The following is a 21,364-nucleotide window of genomic DNA, read 5'->3' as shown; positions in this document are numbered from 1 at the left end:
AGGCTGTGTCCTTACCGGGTTTTGGAATGACCAGTAGTTAGAGGAGACTATATAATTAAAAAGTTTGGTTAATGTGGGTGCTAAGACGTCTTTAAAATGTTTGTAATAGTCATTGATAAAGCCATCAGGGCCAAGTGATTTATTCATTTGGAGTTTGGAGATAACCTGCAGCACTTCCACCACTTCAAACGAGCTATTCAGCATGCCACTTTGTTGTTCAGAAAGATGAGGGAAATTTATGGATTTATTAAAGGAGTTTATAGATCCCGTCCTTATTTTAAATGTAATGGGGTCTTTTTTAGGTTGTACAGTTTGTCATAAAAATTGCTTAAGGCATCTGCTATTCCCTTTGGATTAGTAATGTGGTTTGCTTGATTGGGATAATTTAAAAAAGGGATTTTGATTCTATTTTTTCCCCTTTATCTGACTGGCCAATAATTTACTAGCTTCAATACTTTGTGAATCCCAAAGGAGTTTGCGTTTTTGTAAAAGGTAGTCATAGAACTGCGAGAGAAGTGTTCTCAGCTCTTGCCTTAGAGCAAATAGCTCATCTGAAGTTCAGTCAGTGATATGATCTGCTTATCAATTAATTCTAATGTTTTTATTTGGGCTAACATATGGGAAATTTTGGAGTCTTTTGATTTTTTAAGCCCTGATTTGCCTGAATAAACAACCCTCACATGAAGGCCTTATGAGCGTTCCACAACATGTCTTCTTTTACAGAACCATTCACATTGATCTCAAAGAAATCATTTAACTTTTTATAGAAGTCAGTTTTAGATCTATGAAAGATAAGAATTGAGTTAATTAATTTCCATGGGGGTCTCATTCTCATTAGCATATTCACTGTGCATGGAATAGCGGCATGATTTGACCAGCTAATGCTATTTATTTTAGTTTTTTTTAAACATTTGGAGAGATGCATAATTTGTGATTAAAAATAAAAAAATAGACTGTAGTAGGACCTATGTACATTAGAGCTATGGGTATTGTCCTTCTCAGATCCCTGCTTTGCTCTCCACGGATTAATGAGATTCTCTTGTAAAAAGGAGTTTATGGAATGATACCTAGTGTTTTTAATTTTGGGTTGGAGGTCTCCTCCTATTACCAGTGGGCCTTCAGCTTAAAGGGGAGCTGAAGAGAGAGGTATATGGAGGCTGCCATGTTTATTTCCTTTTAAGCAATACCAGTTGCCTGGCAGCCCTGCTGATCCTCTTCCTCTAATACTATTAGCCATAGCCCCTGAACAAGCATGCAGCAGATCAGGTGTTTCAGACTTTAAAGTCAGATCTGACAAGACTAGCTGCATGCTTGTTTCTGGTGTTATTCAGATACTACTGCAGAGAAATAGACCAGCAGGGCTGCCAGGCAACTGGTATTGATTAAAAGGAAATAAATATGGCAGCCTCCGTATACCTCTTACTTCAGTTCCCCTTTAAGGAAACACTTTTCTGAGGAGGGATCGATCATCTTAGGAAAGTAAGTTGACCTGTATTAAGTGCATGGGCATTAACTAGTGTAATCAAGTCATTATTCATCACATATTTTAGTATAATGTATCTTCCTTAGGAGTCCATAATTTCCTCCGGGATTGTAACCAAGAGTTTTGAATTAAAGGCTATGAGGACACTTCTTTTTTTTTTTAGTAAGTTGTAAGTTTTTGCATATAATGGAGGAGAAATCTTTATGGGTGAATTTTAGTTGTTTGTTTTTATGGAATGGGATTCCTGTGCAAATAAAATATCTGTAGAGAAATAAAATATCTCTAGAGAAAATCTCTTCTGTGAACTATTTATTCCATGGACATTGATAGATATTATGTTAAGTAACATTATGTAAGGTATAGCTTGAGGTACTCATACCCTAAATTGAGACCAAAGTGACAATAATAACAATAATGTCCTGTTGAACCTACGTACTATATAGAATACAATATCTCAAGCCAAAAATAACAAGTAAACCTTATTAACATAGATATACAATATAGCTGAAATGCTATAAGTAGTTTTCAGTATTATTGTATAACCCATGTTTGTTTCTTACTTTGTACAGCACCACGGAATATGTTGTCACTTTATAAATCAATAATAATAGCAATACTGATAATAATAAGATGTACGTAGTTTCTAGTAGCAAGCTGGTATTTGTAGATTCTAGTCACAGGTAATAGTAAAATTAAGTGGTGTGTACATTGTGATCAGTAGATTTTAGTGGCATGCACGTAGAGATTGGTAGATTCTAGTGACAAGGGTTGTAAAAGTTCCATTCTAGTGTCGGGAAGGTAGTGTTGGGCAGGTAGAGCCTCTTGGCCACCACAATTACTTGAGAAAAGTAAACATTTCTCTAACATTTAATCCTTCTAAGCATACCCCACATGGGCGGGATGGGATGAAGTTGATTGAAAAAGTCCATCTTACTTTTCTTCAGAGGTGTCCCACTAAACTATTTGTCAGAATATTATTTTTTTATTTTATTTCAGATTAGTCCCCTCTCAAGTGTTCCTCTACTCAGTAATCGACCAGCATTTCCATCTTTCTTCAGGACTGTTGCCAGTGACAAGTTTCAGTCCAGAGGTTTGGCTAAATTTGTTCTTCAGTTTGGTTGGACTTGGGTAGGTCTGCTGGCAGCAAATAATGATTATGGACAGCTTGGAATTCAGCCAATCAAAAAAATGATAATCAAAGCTGGAGGGTGTGTGGCATTCACTGAAACCCTTCTTCTGGGTCAGCCGGACCGTAATGCTCCTCATATAGTGAAGGTCATCAAAGAGTCAACTGCAACAGTGATAATTGCTTTTGTTCGTGATGTTGATATGGTTCCCATTATGGATGAGATGATGAAACAGAATGTCAATGGAAAACTCTTTGTTAGCAATGCTGGCTGGTCCAGGAGCAACTTGTTCTTAATGGGGAAGTACTTTCAAGTTGTTACTGGGACCGTTGGTTTAGGACTTAACCACCACATAGTCCCAGGATTGAAGGATTTTCTTGTCGGGATTGAAAATGTCTCCTATATGGAACAGACGTGGATGAATTTGTTTTGGGAAAATATTTTTAACTGCAGGTTTTCAGTTGACAAAAGCAATTCAAGTTCACTGGATGTTCTTGTCAAAGAATGTACCGGGGCAGAAAGTATTAGTAGTGTAAGAAACAGTGATGCCTACATCAATAGTTTTAAATACACTGACAACATTCATGATGCAGTTCATGTTGTAGCCAGATCTTTAGAACTTATGAGAAAATGTGAAATGAGTGGACACTTTTATGCTGCAGAGAACTGTACAAACATTAGGAATTTTAAGCCATGGCAGGTAATTAACTTGTGTTTGTCTAAAAGATAATATGCCCACAACTTTTACATCCTCTATGCCACAGGTGCCAAACTCCAGACCTCAAGGGCCATATCCATGCCAGTGTTTAGGACAGACTGAAAAAAAGGAAAAATGTGTTCTACTCGATGAACCATACTTCTCCTGATTCAGTCCCATCAATTAATTTTAATTGTGCCAAAAATGTGTGAGGACCTCGGCTCCTGAGGATTGGAGTTTGACATCTCTGCTCTACACCCTTTGACCCTCAATTACTACAATTCGTAAGCAGTAGGTTTGCTCATTAGAGATGGCCCGAACGGTTCGCATTCGAACGCGAACACGCAAACTTCGGTTCGCTTTCGAACGCGAACTATATGCGAGTTCGACCTGCCACCTATACTACATCATTAGAGTCAACTTTAAACCTCTACATCACAGTCAGCAGACACATGGTAGCCATTCAGGCTACACTCCCTCCTGGAGCCCCCCCCCCCCCCCCCCCCCGTCCCCTTATAAAAGAAAGGCAGCGCCTGCCATTTCATTCACTTGAGTGGCAGCAGTAATTAGAGAAGGGAGAGCTTGCTGCAGAGACATTAGGGAAAGCTTAGTTAGGCTCATTTTAGGCTTGTTAGCTTGCTCCTTGCTGATACTTATTGCTAAAAAGCACCCCTCACCCTCAACAGCTCTTTTGAGCGCTAATGTTGTTCTTGTGATCTATTTTTTTTGTGTGTGTGTGTCCCACAGACACTTGTTGCATATATAGCCCTGTCAGTCAATCACAGCTGGCCCTTGGCCCCTTGGTAATTCCTACTGTGCAACTGCCAGGCCCAGCACATTCAGTGACTACCTGTTCACGGTACCTGTGTGTGTGACAGCTGCACATTTGTAATACCAATCCTTGCATACCTGTTCAGTGCACCTACCTACCTACATGACCGCAAGCAGTGTTATATTATATACCAGTCACTGCACCTGTTCACGGTACCTGTGTGTGTGACAGCTGCACATTTAAATACCAATCACTGCATATCTGTTCAGTGCACCTACCTATGTGACCTCATATGTTCACGATACCTGTGTGTGTGACAGCTGCACATTGTATTGTTACCAGTCACTGCATACTTGTTCACTGCACCTGTGTGACTGCACATTTTATTAGTTAAGTCAGTGCATACCTTTCACTTCATCCCCCCCAATAAAATCAGGCAGAGGCAGGCCACCCGGCAGGTCTGTTTGAGGTTGTGCTGTTTTGATTTTGTGCAGCCCCGGACCAAAGTACAGTGTCCATAAGGTGCCTGCCATCAACCCCCAAGATTATCAGGTGTCAGTTGACTACTTAACACAGAACACCTCATCTTCCTCAGCTTCAGCACGGAAGCGTGACATATCTTCCTCCTTCTGCTCTGATTCTGGCACCCCACTTAACACTCAGTCGACCGCCACCGCCAAAGTGCCATCACTCCAGGGCTCATTGGTGTGGACATTTTTTTGTGGGTCTGTCTCAGATGAGAGAAATGCCATCTGTTCTCTCTGCCACCAAAAATTGAGCCGTGGAAAGACCAAGACCAAGTCGTTCCCCACACAGCATCTCTGATTGCAGGCCGCTTGACTGCCATTTTTGCCACCACCAACAGGGTCCAGGACTCCAGGCGGATTCCTGAATTGTTAAGGCCGCTGCTAGCAGCGGCTGCTATAATCATTTTTCTGGTGCATGTACATGCCTGCTTAATTTTTCTGGCTGCACTGCGGCTGCAACAACAAAACAAAAGGCATGTACATGTGCCAATTTCCCTTTGTGATCGTTACCTTGCCGCGGTGAAGAGGCTTGCGTATCACAATGAAGCAATGACCGTCGGCTATATGAGTGTCTCGGGGGGGGGGGGGGGGGCACACCCAAGATAATAAGGTCGTTGCTTCATTGTGGACAGACTAAATTCAATCAGCTGGACAGTCACTGTTCTGTCATTGAGCTACCTCAGCCTGGCAACCATATGGGCTTGAAAACCGCCATGGCCTGCACTCTAGCCATGGTGCGCACCAGTCCAGCATGGCCGTCACTGCACAAACAGCTGTTTGCGGTGCGTTACACAGTGAGTTTGATCTGTCAGTGTGAAGCAGTACCCTAATACACTCCCTGATTGATGTATACACATGCAAGATGTTTTAAAGCACTTTAGGCCTCCAGTTTAGCAATAAAATGTGATTTCTGCCCTGTAACCCTGCTGTGCGTCAAATCCGGATTTTCCCCCGGGACTTTTGGCATGTATCCAACTCCGCCATGCCCCCCTCCAGGTGTTAGACCCCTTGAAACATCTTTTCCATTACTTTCTGACAAGCATAAATGTTTCTAGTTTTCAAAGTTTGCCTCCCCATTGAAGTCTATTGCGGCTCGCAAAAGATTGCGCGAACTGAACTTTTGCGGAAGTTCGCGTTCGAGGTTCGCAAACCGGGTTTATTGATTATAATTATTATATTTGTTTATTATTGGTGTGTTTCCATAATTGCTTTTAACCCTTTAGCAGCCAATGTTTTAGAGGCCTGCAAGTGCCCCATACCAATTTATTTTAGTGCATTTTTTAATTTCTTCTTTGTTACATTTCCTTGATTCTAATTAGTACTGCTGTAGGGTGTATTTTTTTTTCATCAATAACGTTTTTATTGAACTCATTGCAAATATACAAATTGTAACGATTGGTGTCAGCACACAGAGGATTTCTGATCATTGGTGAGCTGCAGTATCACCAATAATGCAGAGGCTATACCCGATTATGTGTGATCTGCAGAATCACCAATAATACCAGTATAGCTAACACAGGACACCTAAAGTGATAAAGTGTTTGGTGCAACAGTAAGTAAGGTTATCTCCCGAGGAGCGGGAGATACAGACTCTACTGCAGCCAGTGGACCCCTGAGGTGCAGGTGGCCACTGGCTGTACTTCAGCTGTCTTCCTGAGCATAAGAGAGACAGACTGTACTGCAGCCAAGGATTCCCTGGTGGATTGGGAATCAGACTGTACTGCAGCCAAGGATTCCCTGATGGATTGGGAATCAGACTGTACTGCAACCAGTGGACTCCTATGGAGTAGAGACCCCTGGCTGAACTGCAGGGAGGACTTCCTGAGGAGCAGGAAGCCCTAGCAGCTAATTGATACCTGGAGGAATAGTGTCACGAGTAGTACAGTCAGACTGATCACTCAAGAGATGAGTGACAGCCAGAAGGGTCAGACAGGCCAGGTCGGCAACACACTAGCAGAAAAGGTACAGAGACAGAAGACTGATTCGGTAACCAGGTACAGGCAAGGTTGGCAACTAGTAGACAGATGGGCAGAGGTACCGAATCAGAAAGCAAGAGAGAGGTCAACAGAGCCAGAGGTCATAACAAATATCAAAGCACAATCCTAGTCTGAGGTGTGAGGTCCTTGGTCTCGACACCCGGGAACTAGTCTAAAGCATAACACAGTATCCTAGGCAAGGGTGTGAGGTCCTTGGTCTCAACACCCGGGAACTGGTCTAAAGTATAACACAGCAATGACACAGTAATCCTATACTTGGGTGTGAGGTCCTTGGTCTCAACACCCTGGAACTGGTCTAAGATATAACACAGTAAACTTCAAGAGCGGAATCTGGATAAGTGTGAATTCCCAGTTCCAACTGCTTCTAACACACTGTAGGATCTGACTGAGGTCTGAGTGCTCACACGTAAGCATTCGCAACGGCAGAAAACCAACAACTGACAAGCAAGATCTATACATACTACTGTGCTCCGCAGCGCCGCCCCCAGCCACTCAGCCAACCAGAAGTTCCGCTGGGATCAGCTGATTGTCCTGATCAGCTGACACCTCTCTTGCTGGCATAAAAGTCCTGTCTTCTGGCGCGCACGTGCGTAGCTCCCCATCTGTGTGCACTAGAAGGCCCAGACAAACTAAACACATGTTGCTGCGTGGAAATCGCCGGCCTGAACGCGGAGATAGCCGCCCTGCCGCTAGACCGCGCGGCGGCATCTCCGCCATTCATTACACAAATAAAGCCAGTATATGTAACAGCATGAATTGTTAATTAGACAGTAAGGTAGTCTCCAGTGTGGGTGTTGTACATTGGAATTTACAGAACCTTATAGGTATCCAACGACAGCTCCGTTCCATATATGTCTCTGACGTCACCAGTTGGCCGAAGCCGACATCACAGATATAGGCTTTACGAACTGTCTTTCGTACACTCAGCGTAGCAGCTTAGATTATTACAGAATTATAATATATTAATCAAGTTCGCCTGAAATATCATTGCAGATAGGCTCAAAAAGGGATAGAATAATAATAATAGTGCTCATGGACCTGAGCCCAGCTTACCTTCACTAACTATAACTATGACTATAACTATAACTATTCTCCTCTCACTTGTGGAATGTGGCAATCTGTTGATTGAAATTAGAGTGGTCACTTGTCATGTGAATGTAGTCTAACCAGGGGAGCAGGTCAAATTCACATGGTGTGGTTTGTGGGTATAGAATTATTCGGATGTTGCCATGCTGCAGGGATAGAGTAGTGCTCTTTATTTATGCCTAGCCTGCTTCTGATCCTGAGTTCCATATTTAAGTTGAGTTTAGTATTGTTCAGAAGATGGGATGGGGTTATCTCTTCAGTTGATTTCCAATTTAGGAGGATTAAATGTTGGGCACTAAATATAAGATGGCATATAAGGTATCTGTGTTTCTTAGGCAGCTCACCGGCTCCTATGAAAAGTAGAGCTAGCTTCGGCGTGAGTGTAAACCTATGCCATACAGTTCGCCTGACTAAAGCTTCTACGTTGGACCAAAGACGAGTCCCTATAGGGCAATCCCATAGCATGTGCTTATATGTACCAATGTCGGCCTTGCATTTCCAGCACAGGTGGGAGGAGTCGGGTGAAAATGCGGCTACTTGTCTGGGGGTCAAGTGCCACCTAAATAGGATTTTTCTTGAAGTTTCCCAATGTGTATTGCATTTGGAAATAGGCAGTGTGGTCCTATTAGCTAGGAGTAATTGTTCAGTTGTTATGTTGCTACCCAGATCCAGTGACCAAACAGCAGAGTAGCGTTGGAGCGGGGAAGTTTGCGCTGTGTTCAATGTTTTATACCAAACAGCCATACTACTTTTAGAAAGGCCCTTACAGTTTAACATGGTGGCGATTCTGGCTTGTAGACGAGGGGTCGTTAGGCCCTTTGTTTTGACCAAGTGAAAAATTCTATGATATGTAAATAGTTGGGATTGGGGCAAGGAAAACTGTTTGGTGAGAGTGAGGAAGGATTTGAGGTGATTATTGTCAAAGAGATGGTGTAGATGGACTATCCCTGCTGTTTACCACACCTTAAGATCCAAATCCCGTGTAAAGTGTTCAAGAACTGAGTTTGAGGTATTGATGGTGATTGATTCTCCCGGGGGGGGGGGGGGAGGGGGGAGAGGGTGTTTTACAAAGTGTTCCCAAGCTTTGAGTGTAGCTTGTATGGTTGGGTAAGAGGAAGGTGGAGTTTTTGCTCCCATTAAAATGCTGGTTAAGAGAGGTCTGAATGTAGTGTTTAGTACATGGGATGCAAAGATCACCCAGGGTTTCATCGACGTTGGGGCCCACCATTGTCTTATAGTGTCCAGGAGTGAGGCCCTGTGATACAGCTCTAGATTGGGGAGACCCATCCCTCCTACTGTCTTGGCTAGGGTCATTAACAAACAAACACAGAACATTTATATCGCGCTTTTCTCCTGGCGGACTCAAAGCGCTTGAGCTGAAGCCACTAGGACGCACTCTATAGGCAGTAGCAGTGTTAGGGAGACTTGCCTAACGTCTCCTACTGAATAGGTGCTGGCTTACTGAACAGGCAGAGACGAGATTCGAACCCAGGTCTCCTGTGTCAGAGGCAGAGCCCTTAATCATTACACTATCCATTACTTGGAACGAGGTGCGAATTTTCTTCCCTTTCCATATAAAGGTGTTAACACATTTCCTTATATCAGTAAATCAGGAATTGGGGATTAGCAAATGTACCGTGCTGAAGACATAAAGTATCTTAGGTAGGAGAAATTGCTTAAAGGCTGCAATCCGTCCTGACCAGGACACCCAAAGGTTGGACATAGCTGAGCATTCTTTCCGTATTGCCTCCAATAGAGGTACATAGTTTAGTTTAAACAGATTAGTTGCTTGTCTGGCTAGTTGTATGCCCAGATAGGTTACCGCTTCATCCGCCCAAGGGAATGGGAATTACTTTAAGAGGGACATTTCTAGCTGGTGGGAGATATTTAGGCCCAAAACAAAGGATTTTGTTTGATTTAGTTTGTATAGCGAGGCCGAGGAAAAACTCTGAAGGTCTTGTAAGAGGGCGGGTAGATGTAGGGTGTATTTAGGGCCACTTGTCACTTGGGGCAGTGTGAGACAGTAACAGAGGACTTTCAGTTTCTATATTTGTTGCAAGTAGAGGGAGATCAAATCATTCCAAGAATTTACAGCACTACGAGTTCTGCCGACTGAGGTCAAAGGCAGTACACTTATCTCAATCTATCTAATAGAATGACATACTGGAGTGAAATGTACTGTCAGAAAGGCCTGTCCTAGTCACAGGTCATACATCCTCAAAATGGCTAACAACAAAACATTGAACTATTCGGAAGTGGCCTTCTACAAGTCCTGATTTGAATACCATTTACAGAAAGAACTTAAACATGCAGTCTACAGAAGAAACCCTCCAACATGACACAGCTAGAGCAATTTTGTTCATAAACATGGGGCTGAGCTACATTTCGACAGGTGCAAAAGTCTTGTTGAGAGCTGCTACAGGAATTGCTTGTTTGTCACATTTCCATATTGGGTTACGGGGGCAATTATTGTGCCCATGCTAATTAAATCAGTGTATTTATGTGAAACATTCTGATGGGTCAAGATTCTAAAGCAAAATCTGATTATTATTATATATGGAACATACCATGATAAGTTTCAATTTCTTTTATTTGTTTCAAATTATTTTTAAGATAGTCATCAGTTCCAGTTTTTTTTTTAAATAGCTAGGGGCAAACATATTTGTCCTACAAGAGGGTTAGCGATGGGGAGGTATGACCACTTGGATTCTAGAGCCGTGGCCACATCAGCATTGTAGTCATTAAGAGTCTGATGCACAAAACTCTGGTAATGTTGTTGTGTACTGAGAGACGAGTGAGCAGCAATTTGACCATTACTAGCGCAGGGGGTGCACCAGTTAATACCCCATTACCGCCATGTGTGCTACCACAGTACTGTAAGGCCTGGCAACCTATCCACCCACGAATCAGCCTCAATGTCCCAATCTACCTCCGCCGTCTTCGCCTTGTGTGGCGCGTCCCCGCTTGAACGGGAGGTGAGAGACAACACCTACCCGACTTCGGTTACACCCAGGCCTTTAGGGCGCAAGATATTGAGGCTGAATGCAGGGTGGGTATAGATAGATCACCAACACCAAACAAGAAACAAAAGCAGAGTCCAATAACAGTCCGGGGTCAAACACAGGTATCCGAGATTCGCAGTACAGAAGGAGCAGGCAAGAGAGTAGTCGAGAGTTTCCGGGGTCAGTTCAGGCAGCGAGCAAGGAAGGTCCAAAATCAGGCAGAGGTCAAAAAGCCAAGTAATCCAACAAAGAATAGTTTTCCAACCAGGATACACGCACCCAGCAGCTAGACTAGCTAACGCTATCACGGGCAATGACAGGAAGCACTCAGCAGACTTATATACTACATGCAACCAATCAGTGGCCGGCCACATGCATACAGCAGCCAATCACACGCAGGCATAAATCAGCTGACAGTGAGATCAGCTGAAACAGATGACCACAACAGGTCAGCTGACCCACCCAATGCTGACCAGCAAAGCTTTCTGAGTGTATTAACCATAGCACAGTGGTCAAGCTCTCCACCTCTGATGTGGGAGACCAGGGTTCAATCCTAGGCACGGTCACCAAACTATAATTTTATATTATTAAAATAAACCCCTGCTAAGTGTTAGCTGACTCTACCTCAATCGTCGCCTCAGACCATACTGCGGCCGAGAGGAGCGGATCCTTACAGGTACCACATACGATACTATATGTTATCCCACGCCTTAGCATAACAATCCACATATTAACTCGATAACGCGCGTGCCACTAATGGGTTAGCAGCCAGTGCTCACCCTGCACTAGTAATGGTAACATTTCTGTGCGCTCCTTGTGCCTGCCAACTTTGCCAAAGTTTAGTGCATCGGACCCTATGGCTCTGGTAGAAGCACCTTTTAAATTCAGTTCAGTCTAATTTGGTGCCCACTTATGGCCGGAATGCGACACCTGATTTTCCCAGAGAAACGGGTCAAATTGTTCAATAATGAGTCCATTAGCAAAGCTGCATAATGGCTAGGAAGGTCTAATAATGACCCACATTTTAGATGTCCTATATCTAAGATAAAACCAAATAAAAGTGTATTACCCTGTATACAGAGTAACCAGAAGAGTTTATAAAAATGTTTTTATTTTACAGCTATTGCATTATATAAAGAATGTGAGACTAACATTGAACAATGGACATGAAATTTACTTTGATGAAAGTGGAGACATTCCGGCCATCCATGATATTGTCAACTGGCAGAAGAGCTCAGATGGCTCCATGAACTATGTTGATATCGGGACATATGACAGCTCAACATTACCAGATCCAACCTTCACCATTAACTTCAGTTTGTTGAGATGGCACACGGCTGACTCACAGGTGGATTTCTACTGTTAAAAATGGCAAAGTGTGCATATTTATTATGTACAAATGTTTTTCCACTTTTATATACAACTCAGCTTGGCTTCACTGTGTATTAAATGACGCACAGTCCTCACTTGAAATTAAGTTGTAGGGCTAGTTCACATTGCATTATTTGGATAGCAAATTCTGCATGTCAACTCACTGCCCATGCAATTCTATGGACCTGAACAATGGGAAGAGAGAACAGAGACCACAATACGATGTAGTTAGTCTGGAATAATATGAAGAAGAGTGATACTCACAAAAGTGGGTTACCTCAAGCACATCCACTGTATAGGCAGGTGAGGAAAAAAAACCCAACCCCAATTGAGTTTAAGAAGTCACTCTCTGTAGAAACAGGAAAAAGGGATAACACCCCTCCACCAAGGGTGGATGATTTGATACAAAAATGTAGAATAGAAGCACCAACAGAATAAAATACACTAAAATCTGGTTAAAAATTGACTTCACTCCAGGTTTATGAAACAGATAGTCAATGTCTAAAACAGCTTTAAAGGGCCACTACAGCAAAATTGTGCTTACTTGGATAACCCTAGTAGCTGTTTCTAAAGGAAAGAGTAATACATATTAGCAGGAGCATAACAATTTGGATGGGGTCCCCCCCTGCAGAAATTTTGATTGGCCCCCCTACCGATCAAGGCCGTTTTGGGGGGACCGGAGGGGTCGCAGCATGAGCGGAGAGCTTAGCCACACATCGGCGGGGAAGGGGAGCAGTCCCCCCCTCCCTCACCTTGGGCTCTCCCCTCAGCGCTCCCCTCCAGCATCAATTAGTGGCAGCAGGGGGCGGGCAGGAGCACATACCTCTATCCACCGCGGAGATCCGATCACTAAGTGCCTCATGCTACTTCCTGTTTAAACAGGAAATCGCATCAGACACTTAGAAAGAGGAAGCTCCGGGGGTGGAACGCAGGAAGGTATATGTTCCTACCTGCCGCCTGCAGACACTGATTGATGCTGGAGGGGAGAGCTGAGTGGAGATAAACTACCCAATATGTGTTTCTCTTACTATTGGAAACATGCTGCTAGGGTTAACCCAGTAGCCTAAATTTCGCAGGAGTGCCCCTGTAATCATAAAACACTCCAAATTGCAATGCATTTGACAGGAATCTTCTGCTTCATCAGGCAAAAGTGCAGAAGTACCTGGGGAGATGGAGCAATAGATTAAGGTACTGTGCTAACAGAAACTCTTAGAAAAAACATTTACTAAGTTCTATTCTGTGGGCCTGTGTACATCTCTGCCTTGTAGTGGATCATGTTCTTCTAACTCACTGCATGCAACCTTTGAATCCTATTAAGTTTTTGTCTTGAGAGACATTTTCAAACCTTGCCAATAATAAAAATAACTTTAAAATGTGATCGAGGTGGATACAATTGGCACAAATGGGACACAGAGGTTTCTTTCCATCTAAAGGACATGCCTCTTTGTCCCTTCCATCCCGTTCTACGTGTCCCCTGCACTCTGCAGCCCCCCCTGGATTGTAGCAACAAGGAGCTTGTCGGCAATCCTAGAGGGGAAGGGAAGTCCTTAGCCGGAGAGGCACTCCTGCATAACACCCCTTCCCTGCCCCACAGGCCATTCTACTGGCTCTGCCTTACCTTCACCCACCCTAATTTCCTTTCTATGCTCTCTGCTCTAGGTGGAGAGTACAGAGCGGAGTGTGCAGCATTTTGACCCTGAAGGGTACAAAGGTGAAAGAAGTTACTACTAGTGGACGAACAGAGCGATGTGGGACATCGAGAAGTGGCTCAATCTTCTAAGGGAGGAATACTGCTTCTGCTCAAAATGTTTTTTTTACTTTACTGTTCTACTTCGGATTCTCTCTAAAGGTCTTAGCATCAGGGCCCGTTCTAGACTTTTTGCTGCCTGAGGCAAACTTGTGAAGATGTGCCCCCCCCCCCCCCCTCTTCATTTGGAATTATTTCACAGCACCCCAACATTTTCACCCTTAGTATAGGTAGGTAGGTAGCAGTGTATAAGTGCCCTCAGTATAGGTAACTAGTATAGTTGCCCCTAGTATAGGTAGAATAGGTGTCCCAGTATAGGTAGCTAGTATAGTTGCCCCCAGTATAGGTAGAATAGTTGCCCCAGTATAGGTAGCTAGTATAGTTGCCCCCAGTATAGGTAGAATAGTTGCCCCCAGTATAGGTAACTAGTATAGTTGCCCCCAGTATAGGTAGAATAGTTGCCCCCAGTATAGGTAGCTAGTATAGTTGCCCCCAGTATAGGTAGAATAGTTGCCCCAGTATAGGTAGCTAGTATAGTTGCCCCCAGTATAGGTAGAATAGTTGCCCCAGTATAGGTAGCTAGTATAGTTGCCCCCAGTATAGGTAGAATAGTTGCCCTAGTATAGGTAGCTAGTATAGTTACCCCCAGTATAGGTAGAATAGTTGCCCCAGTATAGGTAGCTAGTATAGTTGCCCCCAGTATAGGTAGAATAGTTGCCCCAGTATAGGTAGCTGGTATAGTTGCCCCCAGTATAGGTAGAATAGTTGCCCCCAGTATAGGTAGCTAGTATAGTTGCCCCAGTATAGGTAGAATAGTTGCCCCAGTATAGGTAGCTAATATAGTTCCCCCCAGTATAGGTAGTATAGTTGCCCCCAATACAGGCAGCCTGAAAGGAGGAGCAGCAGGCACAAAGGGACTCCCCCTCCAGGGAAAAGATCAGCAGCGGCAGTGGGTGGGAATTGACTTACCACTTCCTCTACAGATTTTGGAACGCTACATTCCACAGGTCTCCACCTTCAATGCCGCTCACTGTGCTTCTGCTAATCTGGAAGCACAGTGAGTGTCATTGAAGGTTGAGACCTGTGGAACGCATCACTCCGACGTCTGGAGAGGAAGTGTTAAGTAATTCCCCGCCTGCTGACTCTACTGATCCTACATCTGGAGGGGGGGCATGGAAGGAGGGGACCCAGGTGAGGGGGGGGGATCTGGCCCCCCTCCCCGCCGCTGTGCCCGCTGCTCCTCCTACCTGTGCTGCTACCCATCCTGCTCCTGGTGGTCCCAGGATGACACCTGACGCATGAACCCGCCTGAGGAAGCGGCGTCACCTGTCGTCATGGGCACTCTGCCCCTGCTCAGTGTGCAGAAAAATAGTTTAACTAAGTTTGTACTTTTAATATTCCCTTTTTTCTACTCTTTAGAACTTTTTTGATCACTTTTCAAAGTGCTGCATTTTTTTTTTTTTTTAAATGATGAAAAATTGTCTCCTAGGTGAAAACCTAGTAGTAAAAGTTATAGGATCTAGAGCCTTCCCACTCTATAGGTGAGTATATAACTTTTTTTTACATTTACTTTAATGAAAGTGATTGAATCAACCAGGAAATCAACTAAGCATCATGTGCTCCCTAACCACAGTGTCCTAAGGGTCAATATTTATTTTCTAAGAGTGTTATTTGGATTACAGGTTCCTCGCTCAGTCTGCAGTGAGAGCTGCCCCTTGGGATTCAGGAAGGCCCCATTGCAAGGACAACCTAGCTGCTGCTGTGAATGCATCCAATGTTTACAAGGAGAGATCTCCAATCAGACTGGTAAATCTATATATATATAATAGAGTAAGTGCCTCAACCTTCAAGCAAGAAGAAAAATTAGCGCCCTGCCCCCTGGGCCGGTCCAAGCAAGAAAAAGGGGCCGGTCCAAGCAAGACGAAGGAGTAGCGCCCTGCCCCCAGGGCCGGTCCAAGCAAGAAGAGGGGGCCAGTCTAAGCAAGAAGAAGAAGTAGCGCCCTGCCCCCAGGGGCGGTCCTACACTTGCCGCCGAGCTGGAGGGGGTAGCGGGCAGGAAGGGGGTATTGGGCACAGTGGCGGGGAGGGGGGGTCGGACCCCCCCCCTCACCTGGGTCCCCCATCTGTGCTCCCCCTCTAGCTTAAGTTCAGCAGCAGCCGCCGCTATTAGTAAGAGGCAGTGGGCAGGGATGACTCACCTCTTCCGCGTTCCAGCGTGCATTCCACTGTCGTCACTTCCTGCAATGCCGTCCACTTACAATACATGGGCGGCATTGCAGGAAGTGACGACAGTGGAACACACGCTGGAACGCGTAAGAGGTGAGTCATCCCCGCCCGCTGAACTTAAGCTAGAGGGGGAGCGCAGATGGGGGACCCAGGTGAGGGAGGGGGGTCCAACCCCCCTTCCCGCCGTTGTGCCCATTACCCCCTTCCTGCCCGCTACCCCCTCCAGCTCGGCGTATGCTACGCCGCGAGTCAGCTAGTTATAATTATTTATATATTATTTATATGGTGCCAACATCTTCTGTAGTGCTGTACAGAGTACAAAACAGACAGAATAGTGGGGGCCATAGCTACATAAGTAGCACAACACACGGTACAATCAGAATATACAGCAACATAACTACAAAATATCTGCATAGTACATGTGTGGTTTAAAACATCAGCAATACTGGTAGATATTCATTTGATGCAGTGGCGAAACTACGGGGTAGCAGCCCCCACGGCTGTGGCATTTGGCGGGGGCAGGGGGTGGTTTTAACAGGGAGGAATGGCCCTGACTTCATCCTTCTCCAATCTCCACCAGGGGCCCCCTCCTCCGATTCCCTGGTTGTGTTCATTCAGACTCCCAGATTAGCATGACAGCAGTGATGGCCAGGGCTTGCCTCCTCCACCATCGGGTCTCTCTGGCTCTCCCGCTGCAGACGTTAGGGCCCCTATGCAATTCACATTTTTCTTGTGAGTTTTCTCCTAGGTGATACATTTTCATCCTCTTTTTAGATCAACTTTTTAGCACTTTGTAATTGAAAAAGTACCAAAACGTGGGTGGAAAAGTGCCATGAAAACTATTTTAAGTATTTTTTTGCCTGCTGGTGGTTAAAAAGTTTTTTTATAGACAAGTTTGAAAATATCACCTTGGGGAAAACTCAGGAGAAAAATTTGATTGCATATGGGTCCAAGTGTCCTAGTTACAATGCTGATTTGACAGTGAAGATAGGGCAGAGATAAGAAACATCCTGTCCTTATGAGCTTACAATGTAGAGGATAATCAGGGGTGAGGATGTAGGGATGGTCAGAAAAACGATCGCTGATTCCTCAGAAATTCCGATTTCCAGCAATGCTGATTTCCGATTTCACGGATATCCGATTTTCGTTTTCTGATTTCCGAGTAGTATTTTTGTCATTTTTTGCATTCTCTGATTGACCAAATACCTCCAAGTTGACTGCATTCTCCGATTGGTCCACTGCTTTCGAGTTCTGTGATTGAGCTAAAATTACCGCGTTGCAGTAATACAGTATTTTTGCAGAAATTACGAGTTGTGTTTTCTGATTTCCGAGTTCCAATCGAAAATATGGATTTTCGATCGGAAATAAGTAAATTTCAATACCTCAAAAATCTTAATGAGCATCCCTAATCTGGAGATTAATGAGAAATACAATTTATGGAGAGTTTTGTGTGATAGGATTAGAAGTTTGAATATGATGCTTTGAATGGTTGGCAGCCAGTGGAGGGATTGGCAAAGACTGGCAATGTAGAGCAGTGGGATAAGAGGTGGATCACGAGATGGACAATGAAGCTCAGTAGGGATTGGAAGGGTGCCGGTCTGTTTCTGGTAGGTTGCAGAGCAAGGTGCTGCAGTAAAAGTGGTTAAAATCTGAATTATCTTACTACAAGAAGAAATTATGACAATATCTCCCTTCTTTGCATGGAAAGACATCCATGGCAATAATAACTAGGTAACTCCCGACAGAGTTGATCCAGGGGTTTTATCAGACTGCCATCTAGAGTCTGGGGGGGATTTTTTTCCCTTTTAAATCTAATGGGCCCAAGCCTTGTAAGGCTTTTTGCCTGCCTCTGGATCAACTGGAATCTGGGCAGGTAAAGGATAAGGATTATTTTATTAACTGGTTGAACTTGATAAATGGATGTCTTTATTAAACTAAACTATGTAACTATGTACACACACAGAATATTTATAATCACAGTTTTCTACTGGCTGCCCCCATTAGGACGCGTTTTATAGGCAGTAGCAGTGTTAGGAATTCTTGCCCAAGGTCTTCCACTGAATATGTGCTGGCTTACTGAACAGGAAGGTCTCCTGTGTCAGAGGCAGAGCTCTTAACCAGTACACTATACAGCAACTGTAAGAAGTGGAGATAGGAAATTATTAGTGCATGCATCGGTAACCATTAATGCCCACTAGCTCAAGTAGGGTAAAGTATCGGTAAAATTGCTGCACGCTCTCTGCACATGGCAGTTTTACCAATGCTTTGTGCTTGTGCCCCCAAGTGAGCTAATGGGAAAAATCAAAAACAATTCTATTGATTTTAATTAGTAATGGCTTCTTTCTTGATCTAGATTCCACTGACTGCATGAAGTGTCCCTGGGATCGGTGGCCTAATTCACAAAAGTCCAGCTGTGATCCTAAGATGCTTGAGTTTCTCAGTTTAGAAGAGCCATTGGGAGCAATTATGGCAGCTGTTAGCATTTTATCTTCCCTCACACCTGTGTCTATTCTTAAAATTTTCATAAAATATAAGTTCACCCTAATCGTCAAAGCCAACAACTATGTACTAAGTTGTCTTCTCCTGGTCTCATTGTCTTTGTGTTTCCTTTGTTCTTTGGTGTTCATTGGATACCCTCAATCTGAGACATGTCTTCTGCGCCAGACTTCATTTGGCCTGGTCTTTGCTCTCTGTGTTTCCTGCATCTTGGCCAAAACAATCACGGTGGTGTTGGCTTTCATGGCCACCAGACCAGGCAGCAGTCTGCGGAAATGGACTACACCTCAACTCTCCTATTTGATTATTTTTGTTTGTTTTTTCAAACAGTTTATTTTGTGCATTGTTTGGTTATTCATTTCCCCTCCGTTCCCACAAAATAACATACAAATTAAGCCTGGATTCATCATTGTTGAGTGCAATGAAGGCTCACTCATTGCCTTTTGGACTTTGCTGGGTTACCTTTTTCTTCTTGCTACCATTAGTTTGGCAATAGCCTTTTTGGCCCGGAAACTTCCTGACTGCTACAATGAGGCCCAGTACATTACCTTCAGCATGCTGGCCTTCCTCAGTGTCTGGATATCTTTTATCCCAGCCTACCTCAGTGCTCAGGGCAAATACACTGTGGCCATGGAGATCTTTGCCATCTTGGCCTCCAGTTGGGCTCTGGTCATCTGCATGTTCCTTCCTAAATGTTTCATCATCTTGTTCAGACCTGACATGAACTCTAGAGAATATCTAATGGGAAAAAAGCAAAAACAAAATGCTAGATATGACTAACAGGTTAACAAAAAAAAACCTAAAGTCATACAAACTGATAAAATTCAGTTAATGTATAAACTCACCCATGGGTGTATTTCTTTGTACTAATGCAAATTTTAATCCAATAGCAGATAATTTTGATGAGAAAATATTGTTCCAAACTTCCAGGAAGTTACAGTATAAATCAAAATTCAATTGTATTTTTTCATTATAGGAACATTTTAATTTCATCAAATACATGCATGATCTCAATGAAGTAAGGCAGTCATTGGAAAGCATAACAGTAATTTAACCTTCCTGGCATTCTCTTTTTGCTGGAATTTTGTGCAAAAAGTTATGCAATTAATTTTCATAACCTTTTTGCTTTTAACTTCCCAACATGTGTCAAGCAAGGGTCTAGTACACATTTTGAGTATAATAAAAGCTTGAAGCACAAAATTACATCAAAACTAAATTTCAAAATTACTCACCAAAATCTCTGATTAGTTACACTTCCAAGCTGCACCAATATGAATGTGACGGTAGCCACAGAGAGTAGGCCAAGAGACACATCTTTGCTTGAATTTGATTAGAAAAAGATCTGTTGGCTGCCCATACACCGCAGGCTGACTCCTGAATCTTGATCGATTTCAGCATGAAATCTCTCGAGAATCTGCCGAGTACACCACATCCACTGCTACTCCCCTAGTGTAGAAATGTACCTTCTGTGTCCATTTATACATTACCTGTCCTGACTCCTGTGTCACTCTTCAGGCTCCTCCCATTGGGCCGCCGCTACAGGACTTTACCATCCAAAACTAATAGGCGGAAGAACACCTTCTTCCCCCAGGCTGTTCGGCTACTGAACTCTAACCTTCCCCGGCTTAGCCTGAATCTCTAACTGCCGGGTCGGTCAGCCGATTCCTGCCTCTGCCTGCCCAGGTTCTTTATCCGTAAAGGGACTGTGGACGTTTTAGTGCACCTTATTATAACCTGACTGCCCTGCACAGCGGTGGAATGGCCTGTACGGTCCTGACCATTGCATTTTATTTTTGTATTTTGTATTTGTATGCGTTTTGCTTCTGTCTTTACTCTGTCTGTCTTTACACTGCCTATGCCATGTGAACCACAAATAATTCCGATTACAGCTCTTGCTGTACTTGGCGAAATAAATTCTGATTCTGATTCTGATTCTGACTCATCTCATGGTGCCCATTTGTCTTCGGAATCCCTTGCGGGTTATTGTATTGAATTCAATAAAAAAAAATAGCTTGCCACCAGATGTTGATGACGCTGCGTGACCCTGACATCATCAACACGGATCGCCGGGGAACATGTCACGATTGGAGGTACACAATGAGGGATCAGAAGGCCAATGTGGTGATACTAAGCCGACTACAAATTAAGATCCCCCAATGTCACCCCTGGGTGTTCGATGCAGAGTGCACATTGCTAAGCTTCAGCTTCTAATCAGGGCAGTTTCTAGCCTAAATTTCCCCCAGGGCTAGGGTGTAAAAATTGAGCCCCCCGACAGCCCCCTCCCCATGGGCTTGAGAATGTTTGTGATGTGCAATCCCCCCCCCCCCCCCCCAAGTATAGGTAGCCAGATATAATTGCCACCAGTATAGGTAGCCAGGTATAGGTGCCCAAGTACAGGTTAGCCAGCTATAGGTGCCCCAGTATAAGGAAACCAGATGTAAGTGTCCCCAGTGCAGGTTGCCAGGTATAGGTGCACCCAGTATAAGTTAGCCAGGCCATCCACTGCCAGCCTTTTTACATTGCATTACATTCAATACAGCTGTTTATATCAAAACAACTTTTGTTTGTGTGTTTTTTATTTTAATTTGTGTATATATATATATATATATATATATAGTATATTATTATTATTTTTTTTTTTTAATTATTATTATTATTTGGTGATGTCACATGCGTGCCCTTCGGTAGGTTTGCGCTTGGACATCACCAGAGTATCTGGGGGGCCCCCATCTTACTTACTGGACCAACAATCCAGCGATGTTGCTGTGGGAAGAGGATTCCTGGCTGCCGGAGGGACGGAAGAAGCCATTTGGAGCAGACGAAGCCACCAGAA

Source organism: Hyperolius riggenbachi, chromosome 3 (assembly GCF_040937935.1).
Source record: "Hyperolius riggenbachi isolate aHypRig1 chromosome 3, aHypRig1.pri, whole genome shotgun sequence".
Taxonomy (NCBI): Eukaryota; Metazoa; Chordata; class Amphibia; order Anura; family Hyperoliidae; genus Hyperolius; species Hyperolius riggenbachi.
The sequence above is the reverse complement of the archived record's forward strand: the minus strand, read 5'-3'. Positions refer to the sequence as shown.